Source organism: Mirounga angustirostris, unplaced genomic scaffold, assembly GCF_029215605.1.
Source record: "Mirounga angustirostris isolate CCGP_5_RB_7025 unplaced genomic scaffold, mMirAng1.0.hap1 SCAF_6, whole genome shotgun sequence".
In the NCBI taxonomy this organism is placed as follows: Eukaryota; Metazoa; Chordata; class Mammalia; order Carnivora; family Phocidae; genus Mirounga; species Mirounga angustirostris.
Genome location: NW_026991714.1, coordinates 113523486 through 113546907, shown reverse-complemented (window position 1 = coordinate 113546907; position 23422 = coordinate 113523486). Strand labels below are relative to the sequence as shown.

At 39.4% G+C, this 23422-nt stretch overlaps 1 protein-coding gene and 1 pseudogene across 12 annotated transcripts in view; one reads left to right on the top strand and one right to left on the bottom strand.

Annotated features, from left to right (window-relative positions):
• The window catches only part of SHLD2 (shieldin complex subunit 2), an 88514-nt gene that overhangs the window by 56855 nt on the left and 8237 nt on the right, over window positions 1-23422 (bottom strand). For 9 of the 12 annotated variants that reach the window (XM_064594916.1, XM_064594917.1, XM_054508260.2 and 6 more), the window contains exon 2: window positions 2228-2274. The gene's annotated coding sequence lies outside the window, so the exon portion shown is untranslated. Of the gene's footprint in view, window positions 1-2227; window positions 2275-4480; window positions 4790-7154; window positions 10199-23422 lie in introns of those variants that run through there. The other 3 variants (XM_064594913.1, XM_064594922.1, XM_054508259.2) reach the window with 3 other exon arrangements.
• LOC123847085 (annexin A2-like) lies at window positions 10198-11794 on the top strand (annotated as a pseudogene).

Below are 23422 nucleotides of genomic sequence, written 5' to 3'. Positions count from 1 at the left end.
GTGAAGGGAACACCAAATAAGGCAGGTTGGTTGAAAGCTCTTTAAGAAACGGCTTAATTTCTCCATGCCTTCCTAAATTTCATGTGCTTGGGTTAACTCTGCCTCTTCCACCAAGGCAAAATGCTAGAGCATTATTCTCGGAAGAGGATTTCTGAACAAAGGGAACAGAGCACTGTGGGGAGATCTTAATGAAATCAGGGGATTAAGTAAACACATATATATACTGAATGCTGAAATCCTCAGCCTTTCTCCCTTACTCAGCTCCCAGAGAACCGGCTATAAATTTTCACCCACCAGGCAGGAGATTAAAAGACTTTTCTTTTCAGAAAGGGGAAAGAAATCAGAAAGAGTTATCAAGTGCTCCCCAGTAGATGGCAAAGCCAGGTCACCCGACAGTGAACTCACAGTCCACAAGTACCAGTGATGAACTCAAAGCTTCTAATCAACTTTTAGGACCACACCTTTCATAGCTCAGGATCACTACTCATCAGAGAAAAAGACAGAAAAAAGAAGAACTCAGAGGAATCACAGACAATGTTAACAGAAGAAATTTTTTTTTTTAATTTATTTTTAAGTAATCTCTACACCCAACGTGGGGCTCGAACTCATGACCCGGAGATCAAGAGTCGCACACTCCTGTGACTGAGCCAGCCAGGCACCCCATCGGAAGGAACTTTTAAATTTAAAAAAAAATTTAACCCAATCATTAATATCATTGGAGAGGTAAGAGTACATCCATGACAAAGAAAATACAATGTTTTTTAAAAGAGACCTTGGAAATTTGGGTGCGTGGGTGGCTCAGTCGGTTAAGTGTCTGCCTTCAGCTCAGGTCATAATCCCAGAGTCCTGGGATCGAGCCCCATCTGCTTCTCCCTCTCTCTGCCTCTGCCCCTGCTTGTGCACTTTCTGTCTCTCTCAAATAAATAAATAAAATCTTTTTTAAAAAAGAGAGACCTTGGAAATTAAACATAGGGATATTTATCAGAAAGAATAGAGAATAAAACATGATAATAAGAAAAAAACAAGGAAATTAGAGGTCCAGTCAAGATAATTCAATATCTGCACAGGAGAGGCTCTAGAGGAGCAAAATGAGGGAGTGAACCAAGAAAGAAGACAACACAGGAGAGAGGAAATAGAAGATCCAACACAGAGGAAGAGAGAGCCCCTAGAATGAGAGCTGGACACTCTGGGAAAGCAGAAGCTACTCAGTACCACAGCACTTTGCCCTGGGAGGGATTTCTTCAAGATAATGACATTAACAGAATAAATGATGTGACAGAAAACAGGAACTTTGGGCAATTGATAGAGACTCCTGAGTTCAGTTAGTGATAGGGACACAGAAAATCATATAAACAAGTTATGCCCTAAACTGAAAACTCAGGTGACATCAATTCAAATATATTACTTGAGAAACCACAGGTAAATCCCAAACAGCAAAGAGAGTCCAGAACAGTCACCTCTGAGAAGGGGGAATGAGGGTGGGAACTGAGAATCCCTGTTTGAACAATCACTGACAAACTACTTAACCTGCTGAGCTGTATAACCTTGAAAATAGTGTACATAAAAGAATACGGGGGGCGCCTGGGTGGCTCAGTCGTTAACCGTCTGCCTTCTGCTCAGGTCATGGTCCCGGGGTCCTGGGATCAAGCCCCGCATCAGGCTCCCTGCTCAGTGGGAGGCCTGCTTCTCCCTCTCCCACTCCCCCTGCTTGTGTTCCCTCTCTCAGTGTCTCTCTCTGTCAAATAAATAAATAAATAATCTTAAAAAAAAAAAAAAAGAACACGGAAGATGGGGAAAGAGTGCAGAAAACCCATCTCAACAACTAAATCTGATCTCTGGAAGCAAAGAAGTCCCACAAAATTGTCCCACAAAGGAAAAAATAACGAGAACAGATGAGTTTGAGGGGGGGAAAAAAGAGCAAGAAAGAAGTAACATTACTTTCACGCTATCACAACTCTTGTCAAATGCATGGTGTCGACAGCAGAAATCCATAGGTTTCTGGGCTTCAGTTCCCTAGTCTATACAGCGGGTGTAATAGTATCTCTCACAGGACTGTTGGTAGGCTTAAATCAGATAATGAACATGAAGTGCTTACAGTGATGGTAGACATAAATATTATTAACACAGTTAATAATTCACTCTTCTTTAAATAACTGGAATTCTTTTTTTGATATCAAATCAACCCATTCAATTGTCACAATACTGAAGAGTTTACTTGAATGGTTACCTTGTCTACTCAAACACCAAGGCTTCCAACCCTTTCACGTAGGTCTCCTGAAAAAGAGGGAGGGAGAGAAACTGACTATCCAAGAGAAACAGAAAAATTGTTTATAAAAATATTTATCACACTAAAGCATTGACTGTACCAGAAAAACTACTCAGGTCACCATGCTTTATCTTACACGTTCCAGTTGATTATGATCAATCATTCACTCACTAAGCAAGTCAGCAATTAGAATTAAAAACTTTGTACCAACTGTACATTAACTCAGTAATGCTGAGACAAGAATTTTTCCATTTCAAAATAGGCAAAGTCTCCAACTTATGCACAGACTATCTTCTCCAAGTTCAGTGATACTTTGTTATAAAGCTTGGGAAACAGTTTTCCAAAGAAATAAACTTATGAAATAAAGTTGAAGCCCTGGGCAATCACCAAAAACCAATTTAATCCATAAGTTCTCTATTTCTGGGCCTTTGGGTTTGTTTTGTTTTTTTTTTTAGATTCCACTTGTGAGATCATACAGTATTTGTCTTTCACTTAGCATAATGCCTTCAGGTTCCATCCATTTTTTATTTTTGTAAAGAGCATGATTTCTTTCTTTTTTATGACTGAATATTCCAGTGTATGTGCATGTATCACATTTTCTTTATCCATTCATCCACTGATGGATACTCAGGTTGTTTCTATGTCTTCATTGTAGATAATGCTGCAATGAATATGGGGATGTAGATAATTCTTTAAGATAGTGATTTCACTTCCTTCAGATATATACCCAAAAGTGGAATTGCTGGATCATATGTAGTTCTATTTTTAATTTTTTGAGGTAGATTTTTGATTTGTAGTTTCTGCTCTACTTCTAGTTAGTACAGAAGCTTATCAGCAGCAACTTAAAACCATGTCTCCCAAAATTATAAAAAAAAAAAAAAACACCTTTTAAAAGAGTCAGTATTCAGACAAAAAGATCTGATTAAAACCTAGTATTTCTCGGGCGCCTGGGTGGCTCAGTTGGTTAAGTGACTGCCTTCAGCTCAGGTCATGATCCCAGGGTCCTGGGATCGAGTCCCACATCGGGCTCCCTGCTCTGCGGGAAGCCTGCTTCTCCCTCTCCCACTCCCCCTGCTTGTGTTCCCTCTCTCGCTGTGTCTCTCTCTGTCAAATAAATAAATAAAATCTTTAAAAAAAAAAAAAAAACCCTAATATTTCTCTAGCTCAAATGCAGCTACCTATTCTTAGATATTTCAGAAGTAAAATAGATATAAAGGTACCCAACACAATAACAAATTATTTTAGGCACCAAAATAATTGCAAAAATAACTGAAAATTATAGGATAAAACTATAGAATTTAGTAAACAACATATTCAGTGTCCACAATGATACTGATTTTCATAGTTTAAAACCTGAGAGAAATTTACCTAAAAAGAACTCCTTTAGTTTTTCATTACTCTAAGAAAACAAATCAATCTCTATAATATACCTACACAGGAATAAAGATTAATTTATGAGAGAGAGCGAGCTGACTCCAAGCTTTTTGGAATGACTGATAATCTCATTTCTTCTTCCAAACACAAAATTCAAATAGACTGTCACCTTAAATGAGATATGGCATAAAAAGCACTTAAGCTCCAATCTAGCATCAGAAATTATTCCATAAATGTTATTTCTCTTGAGCACCCTTTCTGCTCTAAAATTCTATACCCCCAGTAAAACCAACTTACTTTATTTCTTCATAATGATTTCATTTTATGTAAATTTACTAAGGCAATACAAATATTTGCTAGAACAAATGTAGGAGGTTGAAGAGCTGATAATGACTACTGACAACAGAAGCAGAGACACAGGTAATGTCATCAGCCAAGGAGGTAAAAGCATCTCTAGACTACCTACTACATTAACACAATATTCTTGACATAAAGATTTTTAGGTGAGATCTTTATGTGATATTTTTGAAAAATATTTGTATATCCAAGAAAATTTAATCACAAGTAATTAAATCTATTTTGAATTTTGTTTCAAGAATGTTTTCTGTTAAAAGAATAATGTTGGGCACCTGGGTGGCTCAGTTGGTTAAGCGACTGCCTTCGGCTCAGGTCATGATCCTGGAGTCCCGGATCGAGTCCCACATCGGGCTCCCTGCTCGGCAGGGAGTCTGCTTCTTCCTCTGACCCTCCTCCCTCTCATGCTCTCTGTCTCTCATTCTCTCTCTCAAATAAATAAATAAAATCTTTAAAAAAAAAAAAAAAGAATAATGTTCATGGCACCTGGGTGGCTCAGTAGGCTAAGTGTCTGCCTTTGGCTCAGGTCATGATGCCGATCCCAGGGTCCTGAGATGGAGCCCCACGTCCGGCTCTCTGCTCGGTGGGGAGTCTGCTTCTCCTTCTCCCTCTGCCCCTCCCCCTGCTTGTGCTCTCTGTCTCTCTCTCTCTTAAAAAAAATAAAGAAAATCTTTAAAAAAAAAATTAAAAAATAAAAATAAAAGAGCAATGTTCAATATCTCTGCTAGTAATAAAACATGAAACCCACCAAGGAAAAGCAGAGCAGGAACCTCAATATATCACTTTTTATTTTATTTTATTTTATTATGTTATGTTAGTCACCATACAATACATCATTAGTTTTTGATGTAGTTCAATATGTCACTTTTAGAAACCTATACTTACGTGAAAGTAAACATCATCAATTCCAATCATATTCCAAACTTTTAGAAGAAGTGTGTGGGTAGAGGAACAAGAGGGCATAAAAATTTTGACACTATTTCTATGGTGCAGGTTTATATTTTAATGTTTTCATTCTGAAAAGCAAATAGGCAAATTGAGACTTCCATCTGGCTTGTCAGAAGGGCTGTCATGAGTACTAATAGTCCCAGGTTAACATTTTAATAAACTTTTCTCTCATTTCTTCAAGTATCTGAGACAGCATTAAAAACTACAGAACATGATGCCACTGCTTTGGAAAAAGTCTGGCAGTTCCTCAAAAAGTTAAACATAGAGGATCCCATGTGACCCAGTAATTCCTCCCTAGGTATACACCCAGAAGAACTGAAAACATGTCCACACAACAGTTTTCACAAATGGTCATAGTAGCATCATGCACAATAGCCAAAAAGTGGAAACAACTCAAACATCCATCAACTGGTAGATAAATAAAATGTGGTATATCCATACAATGGAGTATTATTCTGCCTTAAAAAGGAATGAAGTGGGACACCTGGGTGGCTCAGTCAGTTAAGTATATGACTCTTGGTTTCAGCTCAGGTCAGGATCTCAGGGTCATGAGAACAAGCATGGGGTCAGGCTCCAAGTTCAGCAAAGAGTCTGCTTGTCCCTCTCCCTCCCCCTCCGCTCCTCCCACGCTCACATTCTCTCTCTCTAAAATAAATGAAGAAATAAATAAAAATTTTTTAAAAATTTAAAAAGTAATGAAGTGCTGATATGTGCCACAACATAGACAAGCCCTGAAAACACGCAAAGTGAAAGAAACCAGACACACAAGACAATATATAGTATGATTCCATTTATATGAAATACTGAGAATAGGCAAATCCATAGACAAGTAAGCAGAGTAGAGGCTGCCAGGGGCAGGGAGAAAGGAGAAATGGCAAGTGACTGTTCAATGGGTACAGTTTCCTTTGAGGGTGATGAACAAAATCTGGAACCAAATAATGGTGGCGGTTCCACAAGATTGTGAACATCCTTAGCACCACTGAAACTTTTTCATTATGTGAATTATATCTCAATTAACACAAGAAACTCTACATCACAAAACATAGATGTTAACATCCTATCAGAGAAATGTGGATTATTTTGGTATCCCATTAAAAACCTTATGGTTAATTTCATAAGGGAATTATTAATATTTTATTATTATTTTATTAATATTTTAATTATAAACCTTTTTAAAAGATTTTTTTCAATTTTTAAGTAATCTCTATACAGGGTTCAAATCCACAACCCCGAGATCGAGAGCTCCACCCACGGCGCCAGCTAGGCACCTCTCAAAATTAAACCTTTTTCTATAATGTCAATGTCATCCTTAAGATTTCCTATTTGCTAGGAATTCTCATAAAACGCTTAGCACCAGCTTTGCAATGCTTAGTCTGCCAGGGTAGGAATCAATTTTATATAATATCTAGACAATTCAAGTCAATTTTTAAATGGAATAAATATCTTATTAAATTTGTCTTACCAATATCCTGTGTTAAATTTTAGTATAGGAGAGGAACGTGTTTATTTGTGATGAACAAGATCAGCAAAAGATAAAAAACTTTTTAAATAGCAAAATTTACCTGGTTTGCTTTAGCACTCATGAACTTATCTCTTGACATTTTTTTTTAATTTTACTATAAACGCAACATTTAAAAAATGCCATGTCAAATGCAATAGCAGCCCGTTAATTTATTTTACTTCAGATACAATAGAAAATGCCACTTCTGGGGGAGCCTGGGTGGCTCAGTCTGTTAAGCACCTGACTCCTGGTTTCCGCTCAGGTCATGGTCTCAGGGTCTTAAGATCAAGCCCCCCATCAGGCTCTGCACTCAGTGCAATCTGCTTGGGATTGCCTCTCTCCCTCTCCCTCTGTCCCTCCCCCTGCTCACGTGTGCTCATGCTTTCTCTCTCTAAATAAATAAATACAATCTAAAAAAAACGCCACTTCTGCTGAACCTGATTCTAGGTGAGGCCAACTTCGGTCACCTACATAACCATATGCCCAATGTTCATTCACAATCTTCCTGGCTGCTCTTAACAGGGTTTGAGTACAGTAGGCCCTCAATATACATGAATTAATTACATAAATTATCAGATTAAATCAAAGTCTCAACTTAAGATAATAAATCTCTTCTGCGCCTGTGCAAACCAGGCACTGGAACCAGATGTTTATACATATTATTACTCATTTCAACCTCACGATACTTTACAGACAGGTTAAGTAACTTACCTAAGGTCATAACATACTCAGTTGTAAAGCCAGAATTCAAACCAAGGTCTGTCAGGGATACACTCGGTTTTGCTGAAACATTCCAAGTTTTGGCTACAAAGGAATGTATTTTCAGTTTAATTGGCAAACACTCATATTCTCTCTTGAACATGGCTTCAAAGTGTTTAGAGAATGAGAAAGTGCTTGAAATGTGCTTGAAGAGAATATTATTGAAGAACAAAGTGAAGTGTCTGGGAGAACGTGCAATGCACTGAGTGCCCACTATGGTGCCACGTGCTGTGCCAGCTATTTTTTTTTAAGATTTTATTTACTTATTTATTTGTCAGAGAGAGCACAAACTGGGAGCGGCAGGCAGAAAGAGAAGCAGGTTCCCGCTGAGCAAGGAACCCAATGCGGGACTCGATCCCAGCACCCTGGGATCATGACCTGAACCGAAGGCAGATACTTAACTGAGCCACCAGGCATCCCTGGGCTGGCTATTTTAAATGCATGAACACTTCATTGTTAACAACAATCCTGGGACACAAATATTGGTACCTCATTTTTTACATAAGATGAAACTGAAGCTTAGAAGGTTCAAGAAGGTCCAAGTTTACAGAAGTCGCAAGGCACAAAATTGGGATTAGAAATCAAATTCAGTCCATCAAGAAGTATTTACTGAGTGCTTACTAGATATCAGGGCTAGAAGAAGCACTTAGGATAGAATACTAGAGATCCCCCCACATACAGCTCAAAACAAACCCATTTTCTTTTTGCTTAAGGAGTAAGTCATTGGAAATTGCAAAATCTCAATAGATTTTTCCTTTAATAGTTTTGTTTTCAGTAATTACTCATGCTTTGGTTAGATGTGTTAAGTACTGCCCCCTAAACTCCAAAGTTGACTGCCAGGAAGATTGAACAAACCTCCAGCAAATGTAAAAATGGAAGCGAATTCTGTCCTACGTGCATGATTTTGAACATACTGCTGGATGTAGAGGACCACTTTGGAAAATAAACTTCGCATGTTCTGGAGGATGGATTAAACCCTTTAGCATTCTGTGAAGCTTCTGAAGGTCTGGCAGATTTTAAATGACAACAATGAAATTTCAAAAAGAACAGGATAAGTCAGCACCAGAGCTAGTTTAACATTAATAATAAGTGATCTAATAAATAGGTCTATGTTTGCCCAGTCAGGTTTTGCTTATTATGTCAGTTGGAAAGCCGGAAGGAAACTGGTTTTAACTCCCATCAACCTGTATCAGGACAACATCACTTTATCAGAAATGTAGCTGATGTCAGCGTAACAGAGGCAGTTCAAATTAAAATTGACCTTTCTTTTCCAACTATTTTTGCAATTCATTCATGGTATAGAGTTGAGAGCAATTACCATTTGTCGTGAGCTTTCTATGTGCCAGACATTACATGAAATTTTCTCATTCGATTCTCACAGCCACCCTGTAAGATATTAACCTTGTCTTTTAGAGGAAAGAAGTTTTGAGAAATGAAGTGACTTTTCTAAGGCCATATAGCCTGTAAAGAGGCAGAACCAAGGTTGAAACTCAAGAAAGAGGTCAGTTACCATCATGTTCCATAGCACTAAAAAGCTGTCAGTTTCTTATCTTGTACAGAAAGCACAGTAAAATAGTGATTTGGATTATAAACTGTTTTAGTACCTCGAAAGTAGTGTAGAATGATGTTGACCTTTTAAAAATTCCTAGGAAGGTCATTGTAAAAGACAATATAAAATGCCTTGAAGTCAAAGTATTAGTCTTTCAATAACATTTAAAAATAACAAATAAATAAATAAATATAACACTTAATATTAGGAACAGAGAACCAAGTTTAAAAAAAAAAAAAAGTTCTATTCCAAAATAATGGTGTTTAAGAGACTGCACCAGCGCAGGCTGGCTCAAGACAACACTTCCCAGTTAACTCCATGGAAAACTAATCCCTATAAAATATTGAAAGACAATGAGCTTCCATTGTTAAACAAGCTTGAGAAATGTTGCACTAAACACTAAACCAGTCTTCTTTCCAGTTACAAATAGTACAATGTAGTGCTTGAAAATCCTCCGGAGCCAGTTTATCTGAGATGGAGTCCTGGCTCTTCTACCTGCTAAGCCATGTTAGTAACTTTGGGCATGTTATTTTACCAATGTGGACCTCAATTTTCTCATCTGTAAACAAAAGGAGGTAATTGCAGAAGACAGACTTGTAATATATGTGGGATTGCTAGAACAGAGCCTCAAAATACTAAGTACTAATGTTAAATTGTTAGTGGTAATATTATTTCCCTGAGCCTTTATTAAGCTGATGAAAGTTGATGTTTATGGTTAATCACCAAGTGGGAAAGGGATATGGTATGCAGCTTCTTCTCAAAATTATCCTGTGGAACCCACTTTTTCAAAGACCATCAAAAGACTGGTTAATGTCTTTAAAACAAAAACCAAAACACACACACAAAAAAAACATACTCTGAGAAATAATAGAGAATTCTAAAATAAAATCTGTTAAAAAAAAAAAAAGAAAACAAGGTTAGTGCTTCCCAGTTGCTGAACACATCAAGGTGCTGGAAGGGTAACACGTCCAGAGTGGGCGTGGAAGTGCTCCTTCCCCCATACCCTGTCCTACATGGCTCTTCCATTTGGCTGCTCCTGAGTTGTATCCTTAATAATAAAGCAGTAACATCTCCTTACATGGATTCAGTGCCCAGAACTTGTACATATACTGAAATGAAATACCATTTTGTTTTCTATTCCATAACTCACACTGGCTTCAAGCCATCATCTGCCTCATCAGATCAGTCATTCAATTATCCAAAATTCTGTGTGTTACCTAGTCAGTCATCATCCAGCCTAGAGGCATCTGAATAAGAAAAAAAAAAAAGTTTTCCATTATCAAGATACGGCCATCTCTTTAAGTCTCATATCCCCTGTATAGATTTGAAGATATTCAGATTGTGTTTTTTGCATTTGGTGTTTATTGTGCCCAGTTGCAAAATTTACAGTCATTGCTGGAAGCGCCAATTATGTTACCCTATCATTAAGAATTTTTCTAAGCGGCTCTACAACTGGGGACGCTCGCAGCTCTCGGCGCCAGGCCCAGCTTCCTTCAAAATGTCTACTGTTCACGAAATTCTCTGCAAGCTCAGCTTGGAGGGTGATCACTCCACGCCCCCAAGTGCATACGGGTCGGTCAAAGCATACACCAATTTTTTTTTTTTAAAGATTTTATTTATTTATTTGAGAGAGAGAGAATGAGAGACAGAGAGCATGAGAGGGAGGAGGGTCCGAAGGAGAAGCAGACTCCCTGCTGAGCAGGGAGCCCGATGCGGGACTCGATCCCGGGACTCCAAGATCACGACCTGAGCCGAAGGCAGTCGCTTAACCAACTGAGCCACCCAGCGCCCCAAGCATACACCAATTTTGATGCTGAGCATGATGCTCTGAATATTGAAACGGCCATCAAGACCAAAGGTGTGGATAAGGTCACCATTGTCAACATTTTGACCAACTGCAGCAATGAACAGAGACAGGATATTGCCTTCGCCTACCAGAGAAGGACCAAAAAGGAACTTGTATCAGCACTCAAGTCAGCCTTGTCCGGCCACCTGGAGACCGTGATTTTGGGCCTTTTGAAAACACCTGCTCAGTATGATGCTTCTGACCTGAAAGCCTCCATGAAGGGGCTGGGGACTGACGAGGACTCCCTCATTGAGATCATCTGCTCAAGGACCAACCAAGAGCTTCAGGAAATTAACAGAGTCTACAAAGAAATGTACAAGACTGATCTGGAGAAGGACATCATTTCTGACACATCTGGTGACTTCCGCAAGCTGATGGTTGCCCTTGCAAAGGGTAGAAGAGCAGAGGATGGCTCTGTCATTGATTATGAACTGATTGACCAAGATGCCCGGGATCTCTATGATGCTGGAGTGAAGAGGAGAGGAACTGATGTGCCCAAGTGGATCAGCATCATGACTGAGTGGAGTGTGTGTCACCTCCAGAAAGTATTTGAAAGGTACAAGAGCTACAGCCCTTATGACATGCTGGAGAGCATCAAGAAGGAGGTCAAAGGAGACCTGGAAAATGCTTTCCTGAACCTGGTCCAGTGCACTCAGAAAAAGCCCCTGTATTTTGCTGACCGGCTGTACGACTCCATGAAGGGCAAGGGGACTCGTGATAAAGTCCTGATTAGAATCACGGTCTCTCGCAGTGAAGTGGACATGTTGAAAATTAGGTCTGAATTCAAGAGGAAGTACAGCAAGTCCCTGTACTACTACATCCAGCAAGACACGAAGGGTGACTACCACAAAGCGCTGCTGGTACCTGTGTGGTGGGGATGACCGAGGCCCATGATGGATGAGCACCCAGCAGTGGTGCTCCTTTGTTTCCAGCTAACAGTTCTAGAAAATAGCTTGTGACTAACAGACCCCTTGTGCCTGTCCCCATGAGGATAGCATTAGCATCACCCTCCCCATCCTTATGTCAGTTGCCTAAGCATTGCCTGCCTCTCATGTCTATCTAGTCTCTCCTTTTAGCCAAAGAAATGAACATTCCAAGGAGTTGGAAGTGAAATCTATGATGTGAAACACTTTGCCTCTTGTGTACTGTGTCATAAACAGATGAATAAACTGAATTTTTACTTTAAAAAAAAAAGAATTTTTCTAAGCAATATGTGTTAGGATCTTCAGAAATGCTTATAGCCTTTGATCAAACAAATCCATTTCCAGAATCTATACTGTGGAAATAAATAAAGAATACATGATAGAATTTTATGCAAATACATATATTGCAACATGGTTTAATAGAAAATTAGAAATACAGTTGACGCCTGAACAAAGTGGGCGTTAGGGGCATTGACTCCCACACGGTCAAAAATATAATTTTAACTCCCCAAAGGCTTAACTGATAGCCTACTGTTGAGCCAATAACATAGTTGATTAAAACTTACTTTGTATACATATTATATACTATATTCTTATAATAAAGTAGGCTAGAGAAAAGAAAATGTTAAGAAAATCCTAAAAATGAGAAAATACATTTACAGTACTATATTGTATTTATTGGAAAAAAACCCGCATGTAAGTTGACCTGTGCAGCTCAAACTTGTATTGTTCAAGGGTCAACTGTACTCAAAAAGTCTAATTTTAGGGGAAGGATTAAATACATTTGTTGTATTATGCAGTCATCACAAATGATGTTATAAAGATTATGAATAATGCTATGTAAAAAAGCAGATTACAAATATAGGTTCACAGTATAGCATAGTTACCAAACAAACCAAAACAAACCAACAAAACAATCAAAATATAAGAGAAAAAACTAAATTTAAAAAAAAACACATCAAAACATCTACTGTGGTTGATTTGAGCCACAGGTGACCCTTCTTCCTCCTTTCCTGTATTTTCCAAGTTTTCTTTACTGAATAGGTCTTTCTGTTAAAATATTTCTTAAAAACTCAAAAAAATAAAAGGTCATATTTTTTCTCCAAAATTTTCATTAACTCTTACTTGCCACCATCTAGCCTTTGAGTTAAAGTTCTAATAGATAACAAAAAAAATGATGTGAGGTGGACTGGCCTAGTGGTTAAAAAGATTGAAAAGCTTAGGTCATGATCTCAGGGTCCTGGGATTGAGTCGTACATCTCGGGTTCCCTGCTCAGCGGGGAGCCTGCTCCCCCCTGTTCCTCTGCCCCTCCCCACCACTCGTGTTCTCCCTCTCTCACTCTGCTCTCTCTCCTCTTCTCTCAAATAAATAAATCTTAAAAAAAAAAGATTGAAAATACTATGACATGATTTCTTTCGAACATTATCTGTTATTTTGTGATAGGCAGAGATGGTTATATATCTAAGGAAGTAATGTTTTCTGCTAGCAGAATTGTTCCCAGTTTGCATAGTGAAATCATACACACCAATATTTCTTTTTTTAATTTATTTTATTTTATCCTTTTTTAAATTGAAGTATAATTAACATACAGTATTATACTGGTTTCAGGTGTGCAATATAATGATTCAACAATTCTACCTATACATTACTCAGTGCTTATCAAGATAAGTGTTCAAGAGCAAATACCAATATTCTTAGGGCTCTGTAAAAATGCCATGCATCATGATTCTAAGAATTCCTTAACCCGAGGAAGTCTGAAAGCATATTTTAAATATGCCAAAGATCAATGTAGTAGAACCTTTGGCTTTAAGACATTTTGGGTATTCATCGTTTCTGATGGCTGAATAATGAGGGCACGTGCTGTGATGAGCACTGGGTGTTATACTTAACTAATGAATTGTTGAACACTGCATCAAGGACTAATTATGTACTATACAGTGGCAAACTGAACATAATAATAAAAAAAAGAAACACATTTAAAAAAGAAAAAGAAAGGCATTTTGGGAGAAGTAAAACTTCAAGAGTATGGTCTTGAGACTTTATAAATTGACACATTTTTCTAATTCTAAAAACAGACATTAATATGTAGCATTTGGGGTTATAATTTTTAACTTAGATATGATTTAAATATTGCTGCAATAGTATTAAATTTTTAAGTCATCAAGGAGATCATGAATCATTCTTATTGCTATTCTCTCCTTTTGGGACTCAGAACTTTTTACATTCCCCCTCAAGCTGGCATCGGGCTTTTAAAAGGCCTGAAGACTTATGATTTCTCACCCCAATTTGGACTCAAGATTATCCCTACCCACCTACCCACCCCTTAGACACAAGTTTGTCAAGGTCAAAAGATCAGGTGAGCACCAATTGCTTTCACTCTGCCGTCCTCCTCACCAGGGCTAAGCCTTGCCAAAGAGGAAAACAGCCCCATGCTAGGGTTCTTTAAGACATGCTGAGCAAAGGCCACAGATTGCTAAACATTGCTAAGTAGAACTGAAAACAATGAAATCATCTAGCTCTGTGCATAACCCAGTATCTCAGTCTGTCAGCATAAATATGTCTTCCCATAAAATTAATAAAAATTTGGAAATCAGCTAAGACCACCATGTTTTTCATCATTACCACAATCATCCAAAACGTCAGCCCCTCCAAGTAATTCCCCTTTGTCGCTGCACTCTGATCTCATTTCTGCTATGTACTCTCCGCCTCCTTGACAATCACACATCCTCCAATAGCTATACTTCCTGATAACCCTTTACACTGTTCCACTGTAAACAAATACCCGAAACCTTGAACCAATTTGAGCACCATTCCAGCAGTCTTCTTGTCTAAACTAAAATCTGAGTGCAGCTGTTCTTTCTCCCCTCAGCAAATCTACAGCATAGAAGTCATTCCTTGTTCATCATCGAGGTTCTTCACCCTCATGTCAAAGTACCTCTTTTGAGGTGTCTATCCTGTTCCTACCTCTCTCTCCTTGTTTCTGTCATCGACTGACCTCTTGGCCACTCTCCCACATTCGCCAAAGACTTTGGAACCTAGTTCAGAATCTTCCCACCCCTTGCTCTAGAACCATTCTGAGCAATTCACTTTCTGTGAAGCTGACTCCTGTAACACCCTAGCTTTACACTTTCCTTATCTGCTCAACCCAATAACCTTCACTTTCTCTGCTTCAGAAACCCATTCCATGGCCAGCTCTTGCATTCAGTCATAACCAGCAACTGCTCCTCTTAGTTAAGCTTCAATTTAACTTAATCTTAAATTCCAATATCCAGTCTCAACCACTTCATATCCCAGCTGCCACTTTCTGGTTTCAGTTGGTCCCCATTGAGCTTCGACTCAATAGCCCATCACTTCAAACACCGTCACTGCTAGACTCTCTTGCCTCCCTTTCTGCCACACTGGCCCGTTAAACCCAGACCAAGATCAATCCACTTGTTCAACTTGTCTGCTCACACGCTCAGGTTGCTGAGCCCTGAGATGGGGGGGAAGATTACTCACACAACTACATACACCAGAGCCATGAAAAATATGTCAGTACAATTTTTCTAAGTAATTCTGTTCCGTTAGCCCTCTCATTTCCCCCAATGGCCTTCTCAAAATTCTCCCTTTCTCCTCAAACTCTCTCCTACGATCATCATCTCCTTCCCCTATAATCTCAGCTAATGACTTTATCTCCGCCCCCCCCACCTCATTGGAAAAATTCATCAAGTATACTGAGGCCCCAAATTCTTCACCTACCACCCAAATACTTCTTCATTGACACCATCCCTCCTTCCATTATTCCCACATCAGTGGAAACTATATTCCTACTTCTACTCAAACCCTGTATCTTTACTCCATTCCCTCTAATCCTAAGGATAATGTTCAGTCAATCCCACATACCTCCTTCTTCCTGTGTCAACTTCTCCCTTTCTACTGACTTCTCCTGTGAAGCATATAACCATGCTGAGGTCTCTTTCATCTTGATACAACACGTGCTCTACCTACTATCCTTTAAGCTTTTGGAAAAGAATGTCTGCACTGCCTCCACCCTCTTGCAACCATTCACTCTTCATCCTCAGCAATCTGGCTGTATCTCCACCATGGAGACTCCACTGACATTCTTCTGTTGAAGACAATCAATCATCTCCTCAATGCTCTGTCCTTATGTCAGGTGACCTCTTTGAGACATTGGACACTGCTGACCACTGTTTCTTAAGACTTCTCAGTTTTCATTTAACAACATCCACTGGACACCTACATTATGACAAGAATTGAGGATAAAATGATGAACATGGCACAGTCAAGCCTTCAAGGAGCTTAGAGTTAAATGGGAGAAGTTTCTATGATAATTCATACTCTTCTTTCAACCTCTCAGATCACTCCTTCCTTTCTCTACTCAACACTTAGAGACTGATATTCCCTCAGGACTCCTTTCTTTGCTCTTCTCACATCCATCCTGGGATTACCATGTTCACACTGCCTACTCACTGATGATGACAAATACAGATCTCTAGCTTAGAAGTCTATCCTGAACTCTGGACCCACTCACTCTCTATGAAAAGATATTGGTACTTCAATATCTCACTATCTTTTTTTCTTTTTTTTTTTAATTAAGATTTTATTTATTTATTTGACAGAGACACAGTGAGAGAGGGAACACAAGCAGGGGGAGTGGGAAAGGGAGAAGCAGGCTTCCCACGGAGCACGGAGCCTGATGCAGGCTCAATCCCAGGACCCTGGGATCATGACCTGGGCCGAAGGCAGACGCTTAACAACTGAGCCACCCAGGCACCCCAACATCTCACTATCTTGATAGTATCCTCTGATGCACAAAAGTTTTGAATTTTGATGAAGTCAAATTTATCTATTTTTTCTTTGTTTGTGCTTTTGGTGTCATATTTAAGAAACTGTTGCCTAATATAAGATCATGAATATTTACACCTATATTTTTTCTAAGAGTTTTATACTTTCAGCTTTTAGATTTAGGTCCTTAATCAATGGAAACCATAATTCTCAAAAGCTAAGAACTTCACTTGCAATATCTAAGGGTTTTTTAAATTCTAAGACCCTGGCTTTAAATTACCACAAGCCAAAGCAAGAAAACTTTGCTGGCAGAGTTTATACTGTAAACTACAGCATACAGGAAGTGGCAGGTGATGGCGTAAGTGTGTTCTCCCACAACAATCGAGAGGACATAAAAACTGGGGGGGGGGGGAGGGGAGGAGGAATACAGAGAGAAAGAAGAGGTAGAAAACAGGTAGAAGTTTGGAATTCTTACCTCCTATCCCATCTGAGGCTAAGTCTTGGAGTGAGAAAGGGTGAGAAAAATCTCTAGTATGTTTGTGGGGAAGGACCCAGAAGAGAAGATAACCATCTTTCCCTTTCCTAAGTTATGGTCCAAGGAACTGCAAGTCTTTAGCAAAACCTTGCACCTACCACTATATCAGTGTTAATAGCCAATGACATGCCCAGACCTGAAAAGCTGCCTCAGAGACCCAAGCACACCAGCATGGTGTAGAAACTGTTAAGAAGTTTGCTTTGGGCCAGTGTGCCCAAAAGAGCTTGGAATTAAGGCGGATCCAATGCACATAGACCTGTTGCCCAGAGGTCATGGTAGTAGCAAGGACATCAGCCTCGGACGCAGCAGAGCAGACAGTGCCATTCAAGACTAAGCCAGTTAAGGTACAGCTTAGCAATGGCCAAGGACAGAGAATGGCCCCGAGACAAGATGCCCAGTCCTCAATGCCAGGAAAATTTATAAGTCTTCTCTACCAATACCCTCCACCTCAGAAAAAAAAAAAAAAAAGTAGAGAACTATGTGGAAAAACTGAACTTATCCAAAGGACTGATTATTTACCCAAGGGTCTGAGTTAAGCTGGAATTAATGAAGTTAAACCAGAAGCTACTGACTTTATCCTAAACTGGCAAAATTGTCCTCTACTACCCAGTAGAAATAAGAAGCTCCAGAGCTAAGGAAATTTTAGTTATAGAGAGATAACTAAATTTTGTAGTTTACAAAATATATAACTATATAACAACTGGGTTTCCAGCTGCACAAAAAGTAAAATGTAAAGCCCTCGTCCACATGATCTATCTCTCCAAAGGTACAACATGCTGCACTAAACATAGACAACCATAATCACCCTGGTTTCCTCCCATTCCTAAAATATGCCAAGGTCTTTCCTATATTAGAGATCTTCACATGCTGTTTCCTTCACTTGTTCTCCCATGGGTCTTTATAGACGTTGCTCCAACGCAACCTTTAGCTTCAATTTATATGTTTCTTCCTTGAAGAGGCCTTCTCTGACATCCTAAAGTAGCACAGCACCTTATGATCTCCAACTAGTACACTCCTCCAAACCTCACATGCCTGCTAGAATAAAAGCTCTGTTCTTGCCTGTCTTGTTCACCAACTACCCCAGTGTCTGGTCAATAATAGGTGGTCAATGAATAGTTCCTACAGGGATTAATGAATCAGAGTAAAGTGTGATATACAAAATAAACTTTAAAATCTTCTGACAAATCCAAGTATTAAAGAATTAACAAAATTAAAAGTAGACAACCACCATATTTCAATTTGGAAATAAAAGTCAAATAAAAGACCATACATAAATATGTTTCTAGTTCTATTTTTAAAACAATGCAATTGTAGAATCTTAGAAAATGGTTATATGAAATTATAGAGTACCTTCTCCAGGCTAAAGCCTCTTAAAACAGAAACACAAAACAGAAACAAATCCAACAAACCATCAAGATGAATTTCTTTAAAAATAATCATAATCATAATCATAAAATTTGGCGCACAGGAATAAGACTGAGCCTACAAAAACTTTATTGAGGAATAAAAGAGACTGTCTGAGGGGCACCGGGCGGCTCCGTCATTAAGCGTCTGCCTTCGGCTCAGTTCATGATCCCAGGGTCCTGGGATCGAGCCCCGCATCGGGCTCCCTGCTCCGCGGGAGGCCTGCTTCTCCCTCTCCCACTCCCCCGGCTTGTGTTCCCTCTCTCGCTGTGTCTCTCTCTGTCAAACAAATAAATAAAATCTTAAAAAAAAAAAACTGTCTGAACATAAGGAGATGCTCCATACTCTCTTCATGGTTAAACAATAATGTAAGATATCAACTCTCCTTACATGAATCTATAAACCTAATGCAACTTCAAGTAGAATACAAAAGGATGTATTTTTTAAGTTAATCAGGATCAATATTAGACAAAGTTAAATATAAATAACACTATTAAGTTCCAGTTTTCCAAAATGAAGAGCTAGATTCACGCCAACTCTTCTTATGAAAACAACTAAAAACACAAGGTGAAACATGAAAACCAAATTCTTTGCCACCAAGAGATAACAATATAGTAAGGAATTAGCTAACTAAAACTATAAGAGAAAACCAAGAATCTAGAGCAAGTTAGCATTGGAGCTGCTTTTGATGTGAGGGCATTTGATCATGAGGGAAAATGTACATTTTTGTTTGATGGTGTCACGGCATACTAGAAACATAATTCAAAGCACAGGACCCACATAAAATGATGAGCCTAATAACAGAGTGTCCCCACAATAACCTGTAACTCTAAAGGGCAACATCCTCAGGTAACAGTCATCAGAAAGTAAACCAATGCCTGAAGTCTTATAACCAAGATTTGCATCGTCTGATGGTCCAGGAAACTGCAAACCTTGGATTAAGTGGCACCTTGCCTGACCCTGGGCACCTATAGAATGAAGCACAAAACAATAAAAAGTTGGAAAACATAAAAAAGAGTAAGAAATACAGAAGATAAAGTGAAGGAGGATAGAACAGGGTAGAGACAGTATTGGAAGAGGTAACAGTTGCAAATGTTCTAGAACCTGCAAAGATCTCCATCTCTAGATTCAAAATTGCAAAGAACAAACATCCAATAGAGGATACTGGTAGGGGTGCTGAGGTGGCTCAGTCAGTTAAGCATCTGCCTTTGGCTCAGGTCATGATCCCAGTGTCCTGGGATCCAGCCCCGTATTGCTCCCTGCAGAGCAAGGAGCCCGCTTCTCCCTCTCCTCCCCGCTTACACTCTCTCACTGTCTCTCCTGTCTCTCTCTCTCTCTCAAATAAATAAATAAAATCTTTAAAAAAAAAAAAAAAAAGAGGATTATTGGTAAAGCCATTAAACTGGCCCAATGAAGAGACTCGCTATCCGGTGAGCTGCCCCACCTAATCTCTTGCCATTTCTTCTTCTGTCTCTCCTCCCTCCCCAGCAGACCCACATATACACACACTCTGGCCACAGTGAACTATGACACAGTTACCTAACACAGACCATTCTGATGAGGCTTTTTTGGTTTAAAAAGAAGACATTTCGACCAGTTCTGAAAGTAGGGATAAGGATATTATAAAGGGATTAGAAATAAAACTAAAATTGGAAAGCCATTTTTCTGACCAAGTCACATCATGGGTTTCTGGCCAGCATTTAGACTGGACATGGCTGGGTACTTGCCCAAAAGGCAGTCCGTCATCTGTAGCCTGAGGAACAGGAGATGAAGGTCACAGGGTACCAAACATGACCATCAAAAAGAGCTGGGAGCATAGCAGTGATCATGATTAAGATCAATGGTAAAGCTCCAGGTAATTCGGCAAAAAGCTGTCAACACGACAATTTGGCTAAAATGACAGTTAAAAATCTACCTGTAATAATGTTAATTTCTTAATTTTGATAAATGTATTGTGGCTATGTAAGAGGTTATCATCAGGAAAAGATGGGTGAAGGGAACTCTGCAATATCTTTGCACCTCTTCTACATATCTAAAATTCTTTCTAAAGAAAAGTTATTTCGGGGCGCCTCGGTGGCTCAGATGGTTAAGCATCTGCCTTCAGCTCAGGTCATGATCCCAGGGTCCTGGGATCAAGTCCCGCGTCGGGCTCCCTGCTGGGCGGGGAGCCTGCTTCTCCCTCTCCTTCTCCTGCTCCCCCTGCTTGTGCTCTCTCGCTCTCTCTGTCAAACAAATAAATAAAATCTTTAAAAATAAATAAGTTATTTCAAGACAAATTATTATAAATAAAACTATTTCAAGATAAAAATACAATTTAAAAAGTGGAAAAATTGAATACATCTAATCACTCTTTTTTTTCAATTGTTAGTATCTTAAATACATCATAGAGTGCTTCTATGAGCCTAGATACATATTTTTAAGCATTATTCTTTCATATTTCATATTTTTCAGGTCTTATCTTACTCTTCTAAATTCAGATTCAGGGGTGCCTGGGTGGCTTAGTCAATTGGGCATCTGACTCTTGATTTTGCCTCATATCATGATCTCAGAGTCCTGAGATCAAGCCCCACATCAGGCGTCAGGCTCCGTGCTGGGTGTGGAGCCTGCTTCAGATTCTCTCTCCCTCCCTCCCTTTCTTCTGCCCCTCCCCCCTCACTGGCATGCTCTCTCTCTCTAAAATAAAATAAAATAAAATAAAATAAAATAAAATAAAATAAAATTCAAAGTCATTTTTTGCCAGTTATAACTGTTTTAACTGATAACTGTAGAGAAAAAGTAGGAAAACGTAGATGTTCCATAATGAGAACCAATATGAAAAAACAGTGATGTGAATTAGAAATAACATGAGTCTGCAGAGATAGGTTAAGAATAAATCTAAGCATCCCTTGTCCCATCTGTTCTGTTTCTGAGTTCAGACAGCAAGAGTTGGGTCAGCGAGGAATACCTGTAGTTGAAAATGCACAGTCATCACAGGCTGATGGGGCAGGCTTTCTGTTATTCTCATTCACACACTTTTTAGTTTTTCTCTAAGAAAATGTTAAAATAAATGAAAACCATAAGAGGCAAGGAACTGGAATTTCTCAGGGCTCAGGTTTTTTAGCCTTTTCCCATTTAAATTTTTTCTAGTTAACTTAAAGCCAATTGTGATTGCTTCTCTAACATTTCCTTCACTTTTTTTTTGGTGTTTGTATTATATAATGAAAGAGGAAAGACAGAATATGAAATTACAGAGGATAATCAAAGTCTATAATTCTTTATAATACTTATTAAAATATACCAAATAATTGTTATTCAAAAATAATTCCATTTTATATCTGACCTAGAAAAAACACATGAAGGTAGGGATACATACTTGCTTTAATTTGAGCCTCTCATCACAACTTCCCTTGTTCTGGAAGTCCTGACACCTCTTCTCTCTCTGTAATAGCACCTTCCCACTGACGTACTGCTCTTCACTGATACTACTGTCTTTTTTTTTTTTTAATAGCTGATCAGAACTTCACTGTGGAGGGCTGGTGATTCTAGAATCTAAGATGAATCCCTTTGTGTTTCATTGGTTTTAGATGGCCCTCCAGGAATATAATTATAAAGATTCCATCTTTGACAAGAAAACTGTGGAAGGCAAATATATGTAAACGGCACTTTTACATATCTACCCCATGCATCTTCAAAATAGTCTTACCTTGGGGCACCTGGGTGGCTCAGTCAGTTGCATCAGACCTTTGATTTAGGGGTTGGGATCTTAGCGTCATGGGACCACGCCCCCCCGCCCCCAGGGCATGGAGCCTGCTCGGGATTCTCTCTCTGCCTCTGTCCCTCCACCCCTTCCACCAACCCACCCCATCATGTGCACGCACGAGCTCTTTCTTGCTGTCTCTCAAAAAAAAGCAGTCTTGGCACCTGGGTGGCTCAGTTGTTAAGCGTCTGCCTTCGGCTCAGGTCATGATCCCAGGGTCCTGAGATCGAGTCCCACATCGGGCTCCCTGCTCGGCGGGAAGCCTGCTTCTCCCTCTCCCGCTCTCCCTGCTTGTGTTCCCTCTCTCGCTGTCTCTCTCTCTGTTAAAAAATAAATTAAAAATCTTAAAAAAAAAAAAAAAAGCAGTCTTATCCCAAACCGTGCTTCTGATATTATGTACTGTAACACAGAGACTCCAGTGAGACTGTCACACTTGCCCTTAGCATAAACACAAGAACTTTTGATTTCAACTGAAAGACCAGACAGATTAGCCCTCCTATTGATTTAACTCATTTGCCTGTGTGTTACACCATTGACAATAAGTTGCTGGTGGCAGCTTAATCTGAAGATCCAACGAAATCATTTAAGCATTTGATATTTCTTTATAATTCCCAGACTTTCCCCCAGAAGTTGAGGATGGGTTTCCAGTTTCCATTCTGTTTTCTCGTCTGGCAACAGAGTAAACACTGCAGCATGGAGATATTGCCTTATAAGCTTTTAAGCCGCAGCCCCCACCCCGCCCCGCAAAGAGGCATAGTCTTTTTATAAAATCTGAAAGGGAACTAGACTCAGCAAATGTCTCAAAGTAGAAAACATGAAACATAATGATAGTTTTCAAAGGGAACTAGACTCTAGATTTCTCAATGTAGAGAACATGAAACCACAAGCATAATTCCCACTGTTATATTCAGGAATGTTTCACCCCTCTTAAACTGTGCTTATATTGTAAGAGAATATATTATCACAATAAGAGCACAGAGCAGGGGCACCTGAGTGGCTCAGTTGGTTAAGCATCTGCCTTCAGCTCAGGTCATGATCCCAGGGTCCTGGGATCGAGTCCCACATGGGGCTCTTTGCTGAGCAGGGAGCCTGTTTCTCCCTCTCCCTGCTGCCTTCTCAACTCTGCTTGCTTGTGCGCTCTCTCTTTCTTTCTCTCTCTGACAAATAAATAAATAAAATCTTTAAAAAAGACAGAGAGAGAGAGCACACAGAGCAGGTCAGTTATTTTCTGTGGCAAATACAGCAAACACTGCTGGTTGTCAACTTCACAATTATTCCTCCTGCTCTTTCTTCCTCACTGGTAGCGCCTATCTGTATTTTAGAAGTTCAAAGTGTCAGAAAGTCCTCCTTCCGGCCTCCTTTACAGCAAGGGCATGGCATAGAACCCATTCCTAGCTACTGAGGCCCGCCTAAAAGAGCTGAAGCTGGCTGGCAGGCCTTT